Consider the following 19,932-nt stretch of genomic DNA (forward strand, 5'->3'; position numbering starts at 1 on the left):
CAAATCTATGTATAACATTTTTATATGTTAATAATGTTTTTTTGAGTCAATTTTGTGTTTTAGTACTGTAGCGGGTTGTGGGTTTATAGGGGATTAGGTTGGGAAGTAATTTAATTATATTGAAATAATTATACATTTTTAGGAATTATAAATTCATTGTAATTAATATTTGTGTTTCAGTTCTGTAGCGGGTTGTGGGTTTATAGCGGAATAGGGTGGGAAGTTATTTAATTGTAATTAAGTAATAATTTTTCATTTATTGGTATTTCTAATTATATTATTGTTAATTATGTATTAATTGGTAGTTAATTTGTATTAATTGGTAATGAATTTGTAATAATTGATTAATTGATAATTATGTTAATTTTATTCTTTATTACTGGAGTGTGTTGTGTGTTTATAAGGGAATAGTGTTGGAAGTAATTGAAATCTAATTAAGTAATTATTAAATTTGTTGTTGGGTATTGAAAATTAATTTATAGAACATTAATTATTAATTGGTAATTACTTATTATTAAATATAATTTATTGATATTGTTAATTAATATAGTAATACATAAATATTAATTGGTAATTAATGTTTAATATTTTTTTATATATTATTTGTGGGCTAAATAATTATTTAATTGTTCAATATTTTTTAATTGGTGATTACTTTTTATTAATTCATATGACTAATATTTTATTGTTCAATATATATTATTAGGTAATCAATATTTCATTATTATTAATTGGTATTTATTATTAATTTATTGTTAATTAATTACTCATTGGTAAGTATGTTTTTAATAATTATTTCATAGTTAAATCATTAATTATTCAAAAATATATTTTATTTATAAGTATGTTATTTTTAAGTTCTACGCTATCCAACACTTTCCATACTGTTGCACTTTCTGGAGTGGGAATAGTAATTTTTACCCCTATGCTATCCAACAAGTTCTCTACTGTTGCACTCTTTGGAGTGGGAATAATAATTTTTACCTCTACGCTATCCAACACTTTTCCTACTGTTGCACTGTTTGGAATGGGAATAGTAATTTTTACCCTTACGCTGTCCAACACTTTTCTTACTGTTGCACTACCAGGAGTGGGAATAGTAATGTATACCCCTACACTAGCCAACACTTTTCATACTGTTGCACTGTTTGGAGTGGGAATAATTATTTTTACCCCTACGCTATCCAACACTTTCCCTACTGTTGCACTCTTTGGAGTGGGAATAGTAATTTTTACCCCTACGATATCCAACACTTCCCTACTGTTGCACTCTCTGGAGTTGGAATAGTAATTTTGACCCCTCTTCTACCCAGCACTTTCCCTACTGTTGCACTGTTTGGAGTGGGAATAGTAATTTTTAACCCAACACTATCCAAAACTTTCCCTACTGTTACACTCCCTGGAGTGGGAATAGTCATTTTAAGCCCTATGCTATCCTACATTTTCCTTACTGTTGTTCTTTTTTGGAGTTGGAATAGTAGTTTTATTCCTTCCGCTATTTAATATTTTTTGTATTATTTTAGCTAATGCACTATATAATTAATGTTAAAAATATTAAAGTAAATTATTTTTTTTTTATTTGTTATACATAATTATACAAATAATATTTATGTTATTGTTTAATGTGTATAGATGTATTTGCAATTCATATTTTTTATAATTTATAAGTTATTAAAATATTTTTTTAAATATAAGTATATATATAAATTATATATTATATATTATATGTATATGTTTAATTAATGTTTTATTAAATGATAAATATTACTTATTAATTTTAAACATTATAAAATATTTTTAACTATGTTTATTTTATTTATAAGTATTTTTCAGTTAATTTTACATCTTTCTTTTAACAACAATATTTTTTTCTCGATATTCTTTTTTCTTACCATGTTGTAGATAGGATTTCGATATTCTTGACATCGATATTCTTGCTCCGACATTTTAGTAGGTCGTTTTTTTTACCTTATATATTTTGTCAGTGATCCGTTTCCAAATTAACATGCACACACTTCATGTATTGTACCACTGAAGTCAAATATATACCTAGCACATGGATTCAACCTGCATGCAAGGCACATCACTGTATCCTTCATTTTTTGTAGCACTCTTAGGCACACATACATGCAACACAATCATCCACTATGCATGCACTGTACAGTACTGTATTATCCCTGTATTAGCTTTTGCCATGAAAATTGAACCATTTTGGTGATGTGGGTAGCTAAAATATTCGAGGCCCGGACCTGCCGTCACCCAGGGGAACCTTCTAAACCCAGGCAGGCAAGTCTGAAATCTAGACTCCCAGAAGAGTTCAGAGTGTCTGACTTGTATTGATTCCACTATGATTCCTTGCTAACGCCCTATAAACCTCAAATACACTCTAAAATTGTATATTTTCCTCATGGTTCTATGAGGCTAAGTTCCACAATATGTAGGAATCCCAAAAAATCTTACCAGCCAATATTCTCACACTGCTCTCATTATAAACCTGTGTGGCCCAGCCTATTGCCTTCAACGTAAGCTGCACTAAGCAGTACCTACACAAAGACCACATTGATTTCATAAGGTCCTAGGTTTAATCCATTCCTCTCAAAGGCGATAGGCCCACAAATACAATTGGGTTACTCATTTTATCTGGAGTGGTGGACATTTTGTAGATCACTGCAGATAACAGAAGTTTACCTCACATAAAAGAGAAGAAAATGTAATATTTTAGACCATGTTGAAAGTTTGTGGGCATTCTGACTAAAAATACATAATTTCATTACATTTCTGTTAAAAAGAAAGTTTTGAAATCTGTGAAGCTCGACAATATCCTACCAAGAGAACTCCAACATTTCTTTCAATAAAACTAATGACTTAGTTTATGAAATGAAAGTCAAAGTATTCCAGCAGGCAGCATCCTGGGCTGTGGCCTGCAAGGGGTAACTCAAAGTTGAATACTTCATTGTTGAGCCCCTGCTAAAGCTGTTAATTTTGCCACCAAGAACTCAGAACCACCCTGCAGCTTGTAGCTACAGATTGCTTTAAAGGGAAGATAGATTTTCCGCCTCATCATGGTACAAAGTTTTATATTTTAACCTAGTCAATTTTTAGGAAGTCAAAATTCTTCCTGGATGCAAAAATATAAATTATAGCTGGGCGGAGCTTGATGTAGCCAGATATCTTTGACTGTTGTTAAGCGTTTGCAAAAAACTCTGACTGGGACAGATCTGGTTTCCTGATCTACCTAGAGTGAAACTTCACTTGCCAATCCTTAGTCATTCCGGAGATGAAAAAGATTCTAACATTTGTAAGTGATGGAACATGTTATCATAGTCAGTCCTTTAGACAGGCTTCTAAGCACCAGGGCGTGCACCGCAAAAATGCAAACAGGAGGCCAACCACTTGACTATTGGAAAGCAGTTAATTGTCTTCTTCTAGCTGGAGTTAGAGGTCAGTCATCTTGTTCCAGCAGTGTCTTATTCTTCAGATGGAATTATTATATTATATTGAGGAACATTCTCAGGGGCGGGGTGGGGGAGTGAGGTGCCAGATTTATTCATCTAAAGCTGTTTCTTGCCCCTGATGTGATAAGAGACAGGTTATCTGGGATGGGAATTAATAGGATAAGAACTCCCTGGAATCTCTAAGTCAAAAGTGGTAGTGCTAAAGATGCCTTTTGTTCTACCAACTAATCCTGCCCACATACTGCTGGCTAATCCCTGATCAGCAGTTAATATCCATTCGCTCTTCCTGGTCCCAGAGGTAGATTGTTGGCTTCTGAGTCAGAGTAGTTAACGCCTCCATCCAAGAATATGTGTATTCCAGCTCTGGAGTTGTGATGAATAGAAGAACTGGTTTTAAGCCAGTTCTGTCTCAGGAACCCTAAAGTACATTTTTACAACGTTACTTTCATATTTACAATATTAAAAATATAATTTCACTAATTAATCAGATTTTGAATATCAAGTAGGAAATAACTTTGAAGTATTTTCTAGTGTTTTCTCCAGCAGGATAATTAATAAATATTTCAATCCCATTTAGGACTGTTCAGGGAAAGGTCTAGCAAGATCTACACAGTGAAACACCTTTTAGGTTTCATTTGATTGTGAGAGAATACTAACCCCAATAAGTAGGGTGCCCTATGTGTTTCATATTAATGCTCTCGCCTGTAGTCCTGCATTGCATAGTTTAGGGATAACATATGAATATAGTATAACACAGTTTATCAATATGGCAAAACACTTTTTCTTGCAGTTCATTTAGGCTACAGCTCAGTCAGAACATAGTAGTGCTCCTGGGAGACATATGGTTCTATTATATATATATTACAAACTGCAACTAACATTTAACTTCCTTCCCATTGTTTCATTTCTGTGCTTTCTACAATGGTCTTACAGTCCACTGAAATAGACAAATTGGGTGTAAATCAGGTTTAGGAGTGTCAAGAGGTCAAGAGTCCTAATACCAGCATACATTGGGTACAGAAAAAGTCAAAAACTCCAGGGTTATCATGGAGAATAGCACATGTTTACAAGTTTGATGAGTGCGTTACTGAGTTACATGAACTACTTGCAGAAGTGTGGCTCACTGGTTAGAGGAGGCAGACCTGGAAGCAGAGGTCAGCCCGGGACCAGGGTTCAATTCCTGGCTCGGTGGGGTCGTGAGTCCTAAAATGTCCATGGACTCGACAATCTTGCTCCGGTGCCTACTCGATTCACTGGTTCACACTCTGCGACTCTGGGCAATAGCTTGCTTAATCTCCACAACGGTCCCTCGCGGCGGGATGCTTGGCTTTCACCTTGCGGATACCCTGCCGGGGTTATCTCACAGGGGAATACCAGGACGGGTTCCCTAAGCAAGCGCTTAGAGACCGGTTGGTGATTTGCGCTATATAAATTCCTGTACATTTACATTTACAATCATGTCTAACTGAGGGGTTGTTTCATAATAATCTCTCCTGAGTGTAGAAAGTATACCTGCTGTGATTCAAAGCACTTTGGAACGACATGATGTTGTGTGACACTGGTTAGTAGTGCACTACTTGGTACACAGTAGAACAGTCCTTTGTGTATCCTGCTAGATTTCCATACACTTCACTTTTTTCAGAATGTGAGCCTTGAACTTCAGTCTGATCTCCATTGGCAATGAGTGCTTTAATCTCATTGAACGCAAAGAGATAACATTCTGTCAAAAAACATTATTAGTGATGGCTCTTACAACCTCAACGTGCACACATTTTTTCAGTTTATTTAAGTCAGAAATTGTGTCTTTAATTTGAGTGGGTTTAATTTACAACACAAGTACAAGATACTCTTTGTTCAACCCTGATACCAGTTGCATAAGCATCAGGTAATCATCCTAACAACATTAGAGTAAAGAACATAAAACAATACTATTCCAAAATCAATTTAGAAAAAAATAAAAATAAGTAATGAGGAGTAAGACATCAAATGTATTAAAATTGTATATGGGGAATCAAAGATATAGGGTCAAATTCATGAACACTATTTTGTAATAAGTTTATTGATACTGCAGTAGCAATTCATATGTGCTATAAAATGCAATTCACTAATCTACATGTAGAGTCCTCTGCCTCCTTCACTACAAACATTTCTGTGCAAAGATTCTGGACATGTAGGTGTCTGTTTTAGTAGTTAATGTGTGAGGGACCAAGAGGAGCTGTTCGAAAATGGAGAATACTTACTCCTAAATAGGAGGGGTAAGGAGGGATTTTGGAAGGGGCATTCATATATGAACAGAAATGAACAGAAGAGTAAGTCCATTTCCATTCACAAACTGCACTTATAAAGTTACTACAGCCAAAAGGTCCCAAACATTAATAAATGTGCTCCATCTCAGCCTTTGAGTATTGCCACATAGCCACTCACAGGTATTGCAAATCACTCTCATAGAAAATGCAGGAACTTAATATTGCAAATCATTTATATATGTGTATTATTATATTAATAAATAATTAACTTTTTTTTTAAACATTAAATTAATTGTTTAAACGTTTAATTTTTCAAAACTGATACGGAAACACACAGCTGTTTATTGAATTTATTATCTATTAATTCAATATCTAAATGCGAGTAAGGGTGTGTTTTTAAAATTTTGATTCATGCTTAATACTTGTAAGTGTTATTAATATATTTAATAAACATTTCTTTGCTGAGTTGAGCATTTCATGTTATCAGTTAAAGGTTGTCTTGTATTCTCTCTCTTCTTTATTATTTATATTTCTCTTATTCATATTTCCCTTCCTTACTTTCCATTTCCATATAGTACCTGATTTAAGGATAGTATTCTTACATTTTCTTCTCTTTGTTCCTCCCCTCTCCTTTGCCCCCATTTGGTATTTCCCTACTGTTGGTACAAAGGCTGCTGTAGAATGTTGATATTGGATCTATATGAGGGAACTCTAAGGGTGTTGAGAGACAAAGCTGTATGTGTGGTGGACAGAGGAGTTCCAATAAATACCAGAATTTTCCTTGGTATAGCTTCTTCTTTAGAACGCTGGCGACGACTGGTCTGAGCAAGAGAGCCGGATGGATAATCCGCCCTTCGGGTTTATTCCACCTCAGCTGCTTATCGTTCCTGTTTCAGCTTGCAGCCACAGAGTACATTGTTTGTTTTTCTTAGAAGGAGGCTCTCTCCTTGGAGCATTTACTAGTGCTTAACCACGCCTCTTGGTGGTATGCCTCCTAAGCTCTATTCTTTCTTCTATGACACCTCGTTCTACTGTGATCCTTGACTGCTTGTCGAGCACCCTTTTTTCTGGTACTGCTGCCTTTAACTCCAGTCAGGTGCAACACATTTAGCACTTGTCAGTTCCTTCTGCAGTACCACCTTTTTTTCCTCAGCATGCCATGGAAGGCGGCACTCTGTCTCCTGTGAGACTCTTCAATTCCTTCTGGTGTGGCACTCTGTCTCCTGAAAGACTCATCAGTTCCTTCTGGTGTGGCACAGCGGATGCGCTAGAGGAAATTAGAGGAAACAAAGGTCCCACTGTAAGCAGAACGCCTGGTAAAGGGTTGCCTGTGTATTTGCACATGATTTTATAACACTATTTTTAACTTACTTTTATGATCAGATTCTTGAATGGAACACTTGGTATAGGGTTCCCCGTGTATTTGCACATCACTTTATAATGCTGCTTTCTTAAATTTACTTTCACAATCAGTTTAAAAAAAATTACATGTCTAACTGCGCACGTTGCACTTTACTCCCTACACCTATCTTGCATAGTTTTCCCCAGTCCTTAGGGTTCTACTTCCGGTAGGGCGCATCACGGAGGTTAGCAGTCTAGCTGCTCAACCGTCACTACAAAACCCGATGCATCCACAGACACGTAGCGGGTGTGCCGTTGGCACGCCAAAGTCAAGCCTGTATGTGCCCATCCGCCCCAGAATGGGCCCAGGGGCCAGAACCCCTGCCTGCCCATCTCCAGATTGTTTTTATTACACAAGTGAAGAGCTCAAACAATTATATAGAAACCCCGAATCCACCTGCGCCCACTCCATCTCACTTACTGAGAATCAGAATAGGTGCACACACTGTTTGTATGGATATCCCCATCTGATTCCCCTTCATTACCTATGGGAAAACCTCTTAAAGTATTCCTGCTTAATTGTATGCTCTGCCAAAATGCGCAACAGAGATCTCAATGCTTTTAAAAGATTCTAAACCTGCTGTTTCTCACAGAGACCTAGCTTACCCCAAGTTCAGATACTGACATAGTACAAGCACTCCCCCCAGGCTATCAGATTAAGCACTCAGACAGGTTAACGGTCAAGGGGGGCGGGATTGCAATCGTTTACAAGTACCTGATGACCTGCCACCTGCTAGGTATTCTCCTATTGGATTGTGAGAATGTTCATTGCTCAATTGAATTCTCTCCCACCCTCACACTATCAGACATCCTTATATATCGCACCCTGGGGCTCTGAGTCATTTCTGACCCTTTGACCCTGCTTGCAGGCAGGTTGCCCCCACACCGCCACTCTTCACCTGCTGACCCGCTCGCATTGCCGATTCCTGTGCCCTTCTGCCGCCATCTTCCCCCCGCCCCCACAGCTCCCTACCCGGCCTTCCCGCCACTGCCTCCCTGCCCTCCAGCACACACATTGGACTCCCCGCTCCCACCTTCCAGCTGCTCCTCCCTCCCAAGCCTCCTCAAATGCAGGCCAAGAAGAGACCGCACGCAGAGGACGTGCACATCGGACGTGCGCAGTGTTGCACCCCTGGCACTCCGAAGTCGCACCTAAGGCATGCCCGTCTGTGCCCGCCTGTGCCTGAACCGAGCCCAGCGCCAGAACCCCTGGACCCGGTGAACGTCACAACACCAGAATCCACTTCACCTTCAAGAAGCCAACCACGCACCATCGCACCCAACAGCTGCCTCGCCGCTACAGGAGCAAAGTCACCGAAGACCAGCTGCTCACCTTCTTCGCCAGGAACCCACCCACCTACCCCGCCGCAGCCCTCAACCTCAGACAGTGGATCGATGACTGCGTCAACACCCTCGCCCTGCTCAAGAAACCCTCCAACAGCCACACCAGCAAAAGAGCCACATGGTTCACCAACGAGCTCCATGCCTCCAAACGCGCATGCCGAAATCTGGAGAAGACATGACTCCACGAACGCACACCAGACAAACCACGCAGCCCACAAGGACGCTACCAGCAGACATCACCACCTCATCAGATTGGCCAAGAGGTCCTCGTTCAAAGACCGCTTGGATAACAACCCACACGACAGCAAAGAGCTCCTCAGCATCGTAAAGGAACTCTCCAACCCCAGCGCCTACGACATCCTGCCCTCACAAGAACTGCTGTCCCCCGCATCCAACGAATGACCTCCGGTGGCAGATCCTTCTTCTACCTCGCCGCCAAGACCTGGAACACCCTCCCTACCCACATACGGCAGACCCAAGACCTACTCACCTTCAGAAGACTCCTCAAGACCTGGCTTTTTGAGCTGTAGCAGCACTCCCCCCCCCCCCTCCCTTCAGCGCCTTGGGACCCTCACGGGTAAGTAGAGGCGTTCTACAAGTACTTTGATTGATTGATTGTCAATCTGTGCTAGAAACAGTGACCAATCTTTCTAGCATCCCAGCCAAATTTACCATCCTTGGAGACCTTAATCTCCACTTTGATGACCCTTTGGATCAGTCTGCAACTGACCTAGCCTTAGACCTTGCGTCCTACCAATTACTTCAGAAGGTCCCGCAAGCAACACACATTAAAGGGCACCTTCATGACCTGATTTTTTCAAATCTTGAGGAACAAAAAGGGATATCCCCCTTCCCCTTTTCATGGTCGGACCACTTCTTAGCCCCTTTTCTCTGCCCCCCCCCCCCCAAAAAATGGGTTTTCATAATCCGTTAACACATACTAAGATATGCCCCTGGCCCAAACTCTCCGTAGAACACTGGATTCTTGAACTAGATAACACCGCACCCAACACCAACACCAATCCAGTCGTAGCCTACAGAAACTTCTCTCCTTGAAAACAGTGCTTAAAAAAAAAACCTCTGGAAGAAAGCCGGACCTAATAAACACGCATGGTTTACTCTCACGCTTCGCATCCTGAAACAACACTCTAAAAAATTAGAGCGGATATGGAGGAAAGATTTCGCACCCGACAAGAAAGTAGAGTATAAGGCAGCCATAGCAATCTATAAGGCAGAAATGAAATAGCTCAGGCCTCATATTATGAGGAAAATATTTCACTATCAGCAAATTCCTCCAGAGATTTGTTCCTCATTATCAAAAAATTGCTCAAACTCCCTGATCCCCCGGTAGTACCAGACCTCTTGAGATGGTGCTGCAATGAACTGGCAGACTTCTTCTTTACTAAAGTTCAAAACATCCTGAAGCATATCTCCCTTCCAGGCACCACATCCACACTTAAACCTATAGACTGGGAGCAGCTTGAGAATAAGCCCCTCCTCGACATTTATACCTCTCTTACCCAGGAATCTCTCCTACCCATTCTATCCTCTGTTAATGAGGTGGTGATCACTTGTTCTGACACCACTTAAGATCTTTAAAAGGGTACTACCCACAGTTATCCCTTCCATCACACACCTGATCAATGCTTCACTAGCAATGGGACAGTCCCCCTGAATGCAATGTAAAAAAGCAATGGTCAAACCACTGCTAAAAAAGCCTCATCTGGATCCGGCTGAACTGGGCAATTACCGCCCCATTTCGCTTCACCCTGGCATTAACAAATTGGTGAAAAAACACATCAACAACATACTTTTGGTGTTCCTTGAACTCCATATTCATCTCCATCCCTCACAAATAGGTTTCCGTCCCCACCAAGGCACCGAAACAGCCTTGTTAGCGGTGGTAGAAAAATCAAGAGAGATACTCGACCTTGGAGGGTCCTCCGCCATAATCCTCCTCGACCTAAGGGCAGCCTTCGACACGGTGAACCATCATACTCTGGTTCACCGCCTCAAGATGGTGGGGGTGACAGGAACAGCCCTTTCATGGCTTCAACCATTCCTGGAAGACAGATACTCATATGGAAGCCGCACAGCGGCCGCCCGCAGCAGACGCGCGGCTGGCATGCCGAAGGCGCTCCAAAGTCAAGCCCCTTCTGCGCATGTCCGTGCCTGGACCTCGCCCTGTGCCAGAACCCCTGGACCCTGAAGCCGCCACAACACCAGACTGCACTAAGACTCCAGGACCCTCCACGCACTCAATCCCGGAAGAGATCACCCCTGCTACCGAGCCACCCCGAAGGGCACCCAGGGCCATTCACCTGCCGGAACTGCAGCTTCTCCAGCATCCGGCCCGTCAAACCATCAACCAGAGAACACAACCACCTCCGATGCATCCTCCTCAACATCCGCTCCATTCGCAAGCAAGCCATCAAACTCTGGGACCTCCTAGACTCAACCAACCCCGACGTCGCCTTCTTGGCGGAGACCTGGCTGGACACCACCCCAGCACCAGACATCGCCGTAGCCATCCCAGAAGGCTACAAGATCTCCTGCAGAGACCGCACCAATGGAGTGGGAGGGGGAATCGCCATCATCCACAAGGACACCCTCAGAGTCTTGACCAGCACCGGCGACACCCTCACCACCGCCGAGCACATGCACTTCCAGATCCACACCGACCCCAACACCACCCTCAGAGGAACACTCATCTACAGACCACCAAGGACCACGGCCACAGTTCAGCGACTCCATCGCCGGCCTCATCAGCACCCAGGCCATCGCCTCCACGGACTACATCCTCCTCGGAGACCTTAACTTCCACTTCGAGAACAATGACGCCAACTCCACCGCCCTGATCGACAACCTCGCCAACCTTGGACTGAAACAGCTTGTGACGACATCCACCCACGCCGCTGGACACACACTGGACCCCATCTTCTCCGCAAGTCCCCACGTCTCCTTCAACCACACCACCGATCCCCACTGGGCAGACCACAGATGCGTCCACTTCACCTTCAGGTAACCCACCACACACCACAGCACCCAACAGATGCCATGCTGCTGCTGGGGCAAGGTCACCGAGGATCAACTGACCACCGCCCTCACCCTGGGACCACCCGCCGACCCCACCGACCCCGACACCACCGCCATCAACCGCAAACAGTGGATCACCGACTGCGCCAACACCCTCGCCCCACTCAAGACCTACGCCACCAATCACACCAACAAGAAAGCCGCCTGGTTCACCGAAGACCTCCGGACCTCCAAGCGCACCTGTCGGAAGCTGGAGAAGAGCTGGCTCTGCGACCGAAAACCAGACAGCCACACAGCCCACAAGAACGCCACCCGCAGAAACCACCAACTCATCAGGAACGCCAAGAGGACCGCCTTCAAGGACCACCTAGACAACAACCCACACAACAGCAAAGATCTCTTCAACATCGTGAAAGAACTCTCCAACCCCAGCGCCAACACCAATGACATTCCACCATCACAAGACCTGTGCGACTCACTGGCCACCTTCTTTCACCGCAAGATCACCGACATCCACAACAGCTTCTACGACATCCACAACAGCCTCAACACCACCACCCCCACCCCCACCTCCACCGCCGTGACCACCACCCCTGCGACCACCACGTGCACCAGCCGCCTGACCACCTGGTCCAATGTCAGCAACGGTGACACCGTCAAGACCATGAACTCCATCCACTCTGGGTCCCCATCTGACCCATGCCCTCACCACGTTTTCAACAAAGCCAGCACAGCCATTGCCCACCACCTCCGGAAAACAATCAACATCTCCTTCGAGACATCAACCTTCCCAGAGAGCTGGAAGCACGCCGAGATCAACTCCCTACTGAAGAAACCTAAGGCAGACCCCAATGAACTCAAAAACTACAGGCCCATCTCCCTGCTCCCTTTCCCGGCGAAAGTCACAGAGTAGATCGTCAACAGGCAGCTGACCCGCTACCTCGAAGACAACAATATCCTGGACTCATCCCAGTCCGGCTTCCGCAGCAACCACAGCACAGAGACCGCCCTCATCGCCGCCACCAATGACATCAGGATCCTTATGGACAAAGGAGAAACAGCCGCCCTCATCCTTCTGGACCTATCAGCAGCCTTTGACAGGGTCTGCCACCGCACCCTAACAGCACGCCTCCATGATGCCGGAATCCAAGAGAAGGCCCTGGCCTGGATCACATCCTTCCTCTCTGGCAGAACCAAAGGAGTCCGCCTCCCACCCTTCCTCTCTAAGACCACCGAGATCTGCGGCGTTCCTCAGGGATCATCCCTCAGCCCGACGCTGTTCAATATCTACATGGCTCCACTCACCCACATCGCATGACAACATAGCCTCAACATCATCTCCTACGCCGACCACACCCAGCTGATCATCTCCCTCACCGAAGTCCCCCACACCGCCAAAGCCAACCTCCACAGAGGAATGAAGGCCGTCGCAGAATGGATGAAGGACAGCAGGTTGAAGCTGAATTCAGACAAGATGGAGGTCCTCATCCTCGGCTCAACCCCTCGGCCTGGGACGACTCCTGGTGGCCAACATCGCTAGGAACAGCCCCAGAACCCACCAACCACGCACGCAACCTAGTGGTCATCCTCGACTCCGCCCTCACCATGACCAAGCAGGTCAACGCCCTCTCCCCTTCCTGCTTCAACACCCTCCGAATGCTCCGCAGGATCTTCAAATGGATCCCCTCCGACACGAGAAGAACCGTCACCCAGGCTCTCGTCACCAGCAGACTGGACTACGGGAACGGCCTCTATGCAGGAACAACAACCAAGCTCCTGCGATGGCTGCAATGCATCCAGAACGCCTCGGCACGACTGATCCTCGACATCCCCCGACGCAGCCACATCACACCCCACCTGAGCGGCCTGCACTGGCTCCCGGTCAACAAGAGGATCCCCTTCAAACTCCTCATCCACACACACAAAGCCCTACACAATGCCGGACCAGCATACCTCAACGACCGACTCAGCTTCTACACCCCCACCCGCAGACTCCGCTCTGCCACCCTCGCCCTCGCCACAGTTCCACGCATCCAGAAAACCCCCGCCGGCGGCAGATCCTTCTTCTACCTCACCACCAAGACTTGGAACACACTCCCTACCGGCCAACGACATACCCAGGACCTGCTGGCCTTCAGAAGACTTCTCAAGACCTGGCTCTTGGATCAGTAGCACTCCTCCCCCCCAGCGCCTTGAGTCCCTCACAGGTGTGTGTAGCACACTTTACAAATGTAATCATTGATTGATCTTTGAGGATATGAAGAAGTATTTACAACGTCTTCTCCTCAACATCGCTATACTATGAAAGCAAACTGTGAAATCGTATTTTGTCGTGCATGCCGAACATAACCAAACATTACGCTTATGCATGTGTGTGGTAAAAAAACATACTTAAGCTGAAAGAGTGCTTGTACGGTTTCAAGTCTTCCGACACCAGCTACCATAAAATAATTATCTATCCCTGCTCGATGGTACATAAAAGCGGTGCGTGCTCTACTTACATTTCAATCTGGCTCACAGAGTGGCGGGCGGGAGTCCCTCTCAATGGAAAAACACGAACGGAAATGTAACGCAGACGGGCACTTTTAATTTCTGGGGACCGGAAGATAAACATCTAATGACTGGAAGTGAAAACATTCACTTGTTCCTACATGGCGGCCATCTTTAAATGTCTCATTTTCGAGATATGAGCCTTACAATAATATGTTCTTTGTTTTGCTACTATTACTCCTCACGATTAGATTAAATATCAGCACAGCGACTGTCATGGGATGTTTTCTTTATTTATAAAGGGACTTTTTGCTGTACTTAGTCCGACTGTCTCACTGGTTAATTTACCTATACCGTATTTTGCAGAGTAATCAGTTGAGACAGTGACATTCTTAAAGGTGTCTATTATTGCTTATAGAAGCAATCAGTATTGTAAATATGACTCCCTACGATTTCTAAATCTTATTCATTATCTATTTTGGGAATTTTATTCATAAATGGTGTTATTACCGATATTGCACCAGAAACACTAGTTTTAGTTGTTCCAATAGACCTATGCTGGTGAACTAAAGTATACACATTTGCTATATAATCACCATCTCATATACCAATAATGCAACAATAGTATTTTCAAAACCAATTCGAATTACTCTAGTATGAAAACATGTACATTTAGTTACCAGTCAATGTATCATACCCCAATAGTACAGTATGATGTTTATGAGCCTCTGGCTTTCTTTTTTATACAGCGCTCACAGTATAAAATGGAAAGTGGTACTTGCTATAACACCGCGCTTACAGTATCAAATAGTTCCATCTGTCATGCGTTATTTCAATAATAATGTAGAGAAACAACATCTACTATATTAACATTATCACTGGCATTCTAATGATGTTCATACATTAGACCTTTTAAACTTTGCAGATGTCACAATAGATATCCCGTATGGTTGAATTATATCAACCACAATTATCGTCTCATGTAAACAATCGTTTAAAACATTGTATAGTTAATTTTCAATACATCTATGGTAGAGACAGCAGGCCTGCCTCCTCTTTAAACTATATGTACTAACGTGTGCCATTCGGTAACTGAGTTTAGACCCTGCTTGATACTGTGAGATAGGCACCTTCAATGATAATAATAATAATCCACATTTGTAAAGCGCACAATCTCCCGTAAGGGTCTCTAGGCGCCTTCGGGAAGATTAAGTAAGCTATTGCCCAGAGTCACATGGTGCTGGGCTAATCTGCCGTCGGTGATCGAACCGTGATCCCCAGATTCCGGAGTCAGTCGCCCTAGCCGCGGCGCCACACCTCTTCCATATTCTCGTGTAGTGTGAGGATTTTGTTAACATTACTCTTCCTTATTGTTGGCTTAACCACCTGTAATACGTTGTACTTTCTTTATTATTGTTCACGTGCGCTCCTCGCGCTCATGTTGTCATTTTATGTCTTTGACTACATGCGTACACTTGCTGTTATGTGCGCATGCAGTCTAGTGATGCTTTGAATATGTTTTTAATTAAAAGTGTATTCTCGTGGTTGCCGCCTTTGCCTCTGTAGTGTGAACGGTAAAACAAATCAGTTTGCCGTTTGGATTGGAGAGAGGAAGGATGCACTCCCGTGGTGTTGATGTCTATAACTTGAAATAAACTTCAATAAACATTTCTACGAGTTTCCTGAAGTTTCATTAATGGTTAAATTGCAACTTTACAATTGGCGACGATTAATTGCAATTTCAATCAACATTACAAAGTTTGTGGCTTCTCATTATCATGGAAGAAGACCTTCGCGCTCAACAACAGTTACTCACTGTCCGATGATTTCAATTTAATATCCTCCACTTTGTTGAAGAGAGCAGATTTCTTCGGATTCATCATGACTCAAAACGGATGTTTCCCTTCAGCGCAAAGTGTCTATCCGTGAATCACCTCTCATAGGGTCCGTCCGTCTTTTTGTATAAGCCGCCCTTATTGGCTTACAAAGACGTAACCACTCCCCTCTTTTTAATAAACCCAACTGATTGGTTTTCGGCATCTCCTCGTTGTTATTGACTATCGGAGTGCGATCTCCGCTTTTGAACGAAGATTTTCATAGAAATACGAACTGTAAGTTTTAAAATACGATATTTTTACGCTTGGTATTTACTTAGAGACCTTAATAGTTTACAAGCTTTAATTCCTTATCAGCATTAGGATTTAATAATAAACTTGACTGTTTGAAAATAAATTTAAAATCTTCTGTTAGATGGCTAATCAACAGATGTTTCAATTGTATAATTTTTTACCACAACAAGGTAAATCAAAGGAACCATGGAAGCTATGGTTCAAATCATTTGAAAATTATTTAGTAGCCATAGATGCATAAGATTATTTTTTCAAAAGCGCAAGCTAGCCATCTTGTATAACTTTCTGGGTTGTGCTGGTCACAAGACTTTTAACAACTTACCAATCACTATTCCACCCTCTGGAGAGGGAGATGGTTGGAATGTTTATTCAGATGCTACTGAGAGATTAAACAGAAAGTTTTTGGAACAACCGAGCGTAATGTTAGAAAGATTCAACTTCAGGAAGAGAAAACAGAATTCAGATGAATCTGTGGACTAGTAAATTTCGGTACTGATGAACTTAGCGTCGGAGTGTAACTTTGTAGCATATTTAGACTTCCATATAAGAGATCAGTTTGTCTTCTGCTGTTTTCACAAAAAGATACAGGAAAGGATACTCAGTTGTAGAGACCCAACATTATCCGAAGTCATTGTCATAGCGAAAGGAATAGAAAGATCCATCATTTCTTCAAGTTGTTTAAATAATGAAAAAGTTTCTCCTGTTAATATGATTGAACAAGACTCTTCCATTAACAATATTTCTTACAGGTCTAGATATGCTAAACCTTTTCAATATAAAGAGACCAGGGCTTCAACGTACTGTTACAGGTGTGGGTCAAAATCACACTTAGGTGATAGTCCTCTTTGTTTGGCATTAGGTAAAAAATGCACTAAATGTGGGAAAATTGGTCATTTTTATAATGTGTGCAAAAGTAAAAGAATTGTTAGAGTCTGCACATTAGATGCTAAAGAAATGTCAAGTGAAGAGAGTCTTGATCATAATCAAACTCTTTCTAATGACATGGAAAGATTAATGCTCTCTGTTGATATTGATAATTTAACTATTTCTGATGACAAAGCCAAAGAACCTCTATGTCAAGTTATTATAGGTAATGTAAAACTTGAAATGATGGCTGATTCTGGATCCCCTGTTACTATTATTTCGGATACACTGTTTGAGGAGCAATGGTCTTTGAAGAATTTGGAAATCATTCCCAAAGCTTATGGGGGTCATAATATTCTAATGTCTGGTTATGTTACTGAATTTGTTTCATGTTTGGAGCCAAAAATCTATACTAAGATGTATGTGGCTCATGAAGGTAAGCACATTATTGGTTGGCAAGACCTAGCGAAAAAGGGTCTAAAATTAGTTCCAGGGTCAGATAATCTGATTCAAATCAATACTGATATTTCTGTTGCTTCCGTTTCTTATTCAACAGGGCATAATTTGTCAAGTTTTGCAACAAAAATATTTAATGAATTTCCGGTAGTTGTTACCACACGTATTGGAAAGATTACAAAGGTGGAACATATTATAAAGTTAAAAGAAAATGATATTCCCATTTCTCATAAGGCCAGGCCCATTCCTTTTAGTGTAAGAAGTGATTTAAAAGTGTTACTTGACAAGTTAGTTGCAGAGGGTATCATTATAGCTAGTGAATCTTCGGAATGGGTAAGTCCAATTGTAATTGTGGGAAAAAAGGATAATTCAATTAGTTTATCTGCTGATTTACGCTCACTCAACAAGAATATAATCGCGGATTGTCATCCCTTGCCAAAAATTCAAGACTTATTGTCCAATATTTCTGGAGCCACTTGTTTTTCTATCCTTGACTTAAAGTCAGCTTATCATCAGATTCCTTTAGCTACATCTTCCACTGACCTTACCACGTTTATTACACCATTCGGGGCATATAAATACCTTAGGTTACCTTTTGGTCTAGCCTCTGCGGCTAGTGTGTTTCAGAGGTTTATGGATCACATTTTAGCAGGTATTGAGTCAGTACAGGCTTATCAAGATGACGTGTTGATTCACTCCAAATATAGAAGTGATCACTTGTTAACTTTGAGAAAAGTTCTTCAAAAATTCAAGGAATTTGGAGTCACTCTGGGCTCTGATAAGTGCAAATTTATGGTGGATTCACTTGATTACTTAGGTCACACCATATCAGCCTCTGGTATTAGTCCTACATTTTCACTGACAAAGGCTATTGATGAAGTTGTGGTGCCTCAGAATAAAGATCTACTTATATCATTTCTAGGTATGACAGAATACTACTCAAGATGTATCTCTAATTATGCTCAGGTTGTTCAACCTCTGCGTGTGTTATTAAAAAAAAATACACATTTTTCATGGAATGATGAAGCACAGAACGCTTTTGAACTAGTTAAAAAGCTTATTCTTCAAGCTCCTGCTTTAGCCCCATTTTCTCCTAGACACAAGTATGTCCTATCTGTTGACGCAAGTCAAAAGGGTTTAGGGGCAGTACTGTGTCAATGGGTCAACGGGAAAGAGAACACAGTGGTATTTTCTTCTAGATCTCTCTCTGTTGCAGAGTCCAATTACAGTACAATAGAGAGAGAAGCTTTAGCATGTACATGGGCTGTGGAAAAATGTAGAACTTTCATTTGGGGTACACAATTTGAAATTTTCTCAGACCACAAACCTTTGATTCATTTATTGTCTGGTAATGGCACAGGTAAGGCGTCATCAAGATTAGTAAGTTTATTGTCACGTTTACATGAGTATAATTTTATTATAAAATATATACCAGGTGGTCGCAATACAAGAGCAGACTGTCTTTCAAGGTTATCTTTAGTGGATAATTCTTTATCATCAAGATTGCCACAGTTGAAGATGTTATCACCAACTTACCTCATGTGACTCAAGATGATTGGCTTAAAGCCTTTCAAGAAGATGCTACCCTTCAGTCTGTCAAAAATATGATTGTATCTGGGTGGCCTAAAGAACGCTCATTACTTTCTCCTTTAAAATCCTTTGCACAGGTCAATCAGGAACTTTCTTTAGTTGAAGGTTTAGTCATGCATGGTGATTTAGCAGTACCATCCGAATCCTTACGCAAAAGAATTTTTGATATTGCACATGAGGGGCATTTAGGCATGGGTGCGACTGCCAGGAGGTTAAAAGAACATTTTTGGTGGCCAGGTTTAGAGTCAAATGTCACCAATTGGATAAATGCTTGTAGTACATGTCTTTTATCTGATAAACACTGGAAAACTGTAAAACTTCCCTTACATAGTGTGCCAACACCTGAAGAGGCTTTGGATGAAGTTGGCATTAGACTTTGCAGGTCCATTTGACCTACTCTCAACTGACAAAAAGTACATTTTAGTTTTGGTAGATTATTATTCAAAGTGGGTGGAATTTGAATTTTGTTCTTCCCCCACTTCTTCCTCTGTGATCAACTTTTTACCCAGAATCTTTTTATCTGAGGGTTTTCCTAAAGAGTTCGTCACAGATAATGGCTCACATTTCACTTAAAACATTAAGGAGAACTTTTTGTTTACTCATGACATTAAGCATTTAAAGGTTGCTTTATATTCTCCTGCAGCAAATGGTTTAGTAGAAAGTATGAATAGGGTTCTTAAAGAAGGAATACAGACGGCTATATCTGAAAGAGTACCTTTAGATGTATTTTTAAAGAAGAAGATTTGGCCATATCTTATTACTCCACATACAACGTCTGGTGTTTCTCCTTTTAGGCTTCTTAGAAAGAGATATCCAAATGGTACCCTTTGTCCTTCATGGATCAAAACATTGAGAAAGACGGATAGTTCCTGTTTGGTTTGAAAAAATAAGGAAAACATGCTTAAAATTTTTTCCATTAAA

The sequence above is a fragment of the Lissotriton vulgaris genome, chromosome 2_2 (genome assembly GCF_964263255.1).
Source record: "Lissotriton vulgaris chromosome 2_2, aLisVul1.2, whole genome shotgun sequence".
NCBI classification, from domain to species: Eukaryota; Metazoa; Chordata; class Amphibia; order Caudata; family Salamandridae; genus Lissotriton; species Lissotriton vulgaris.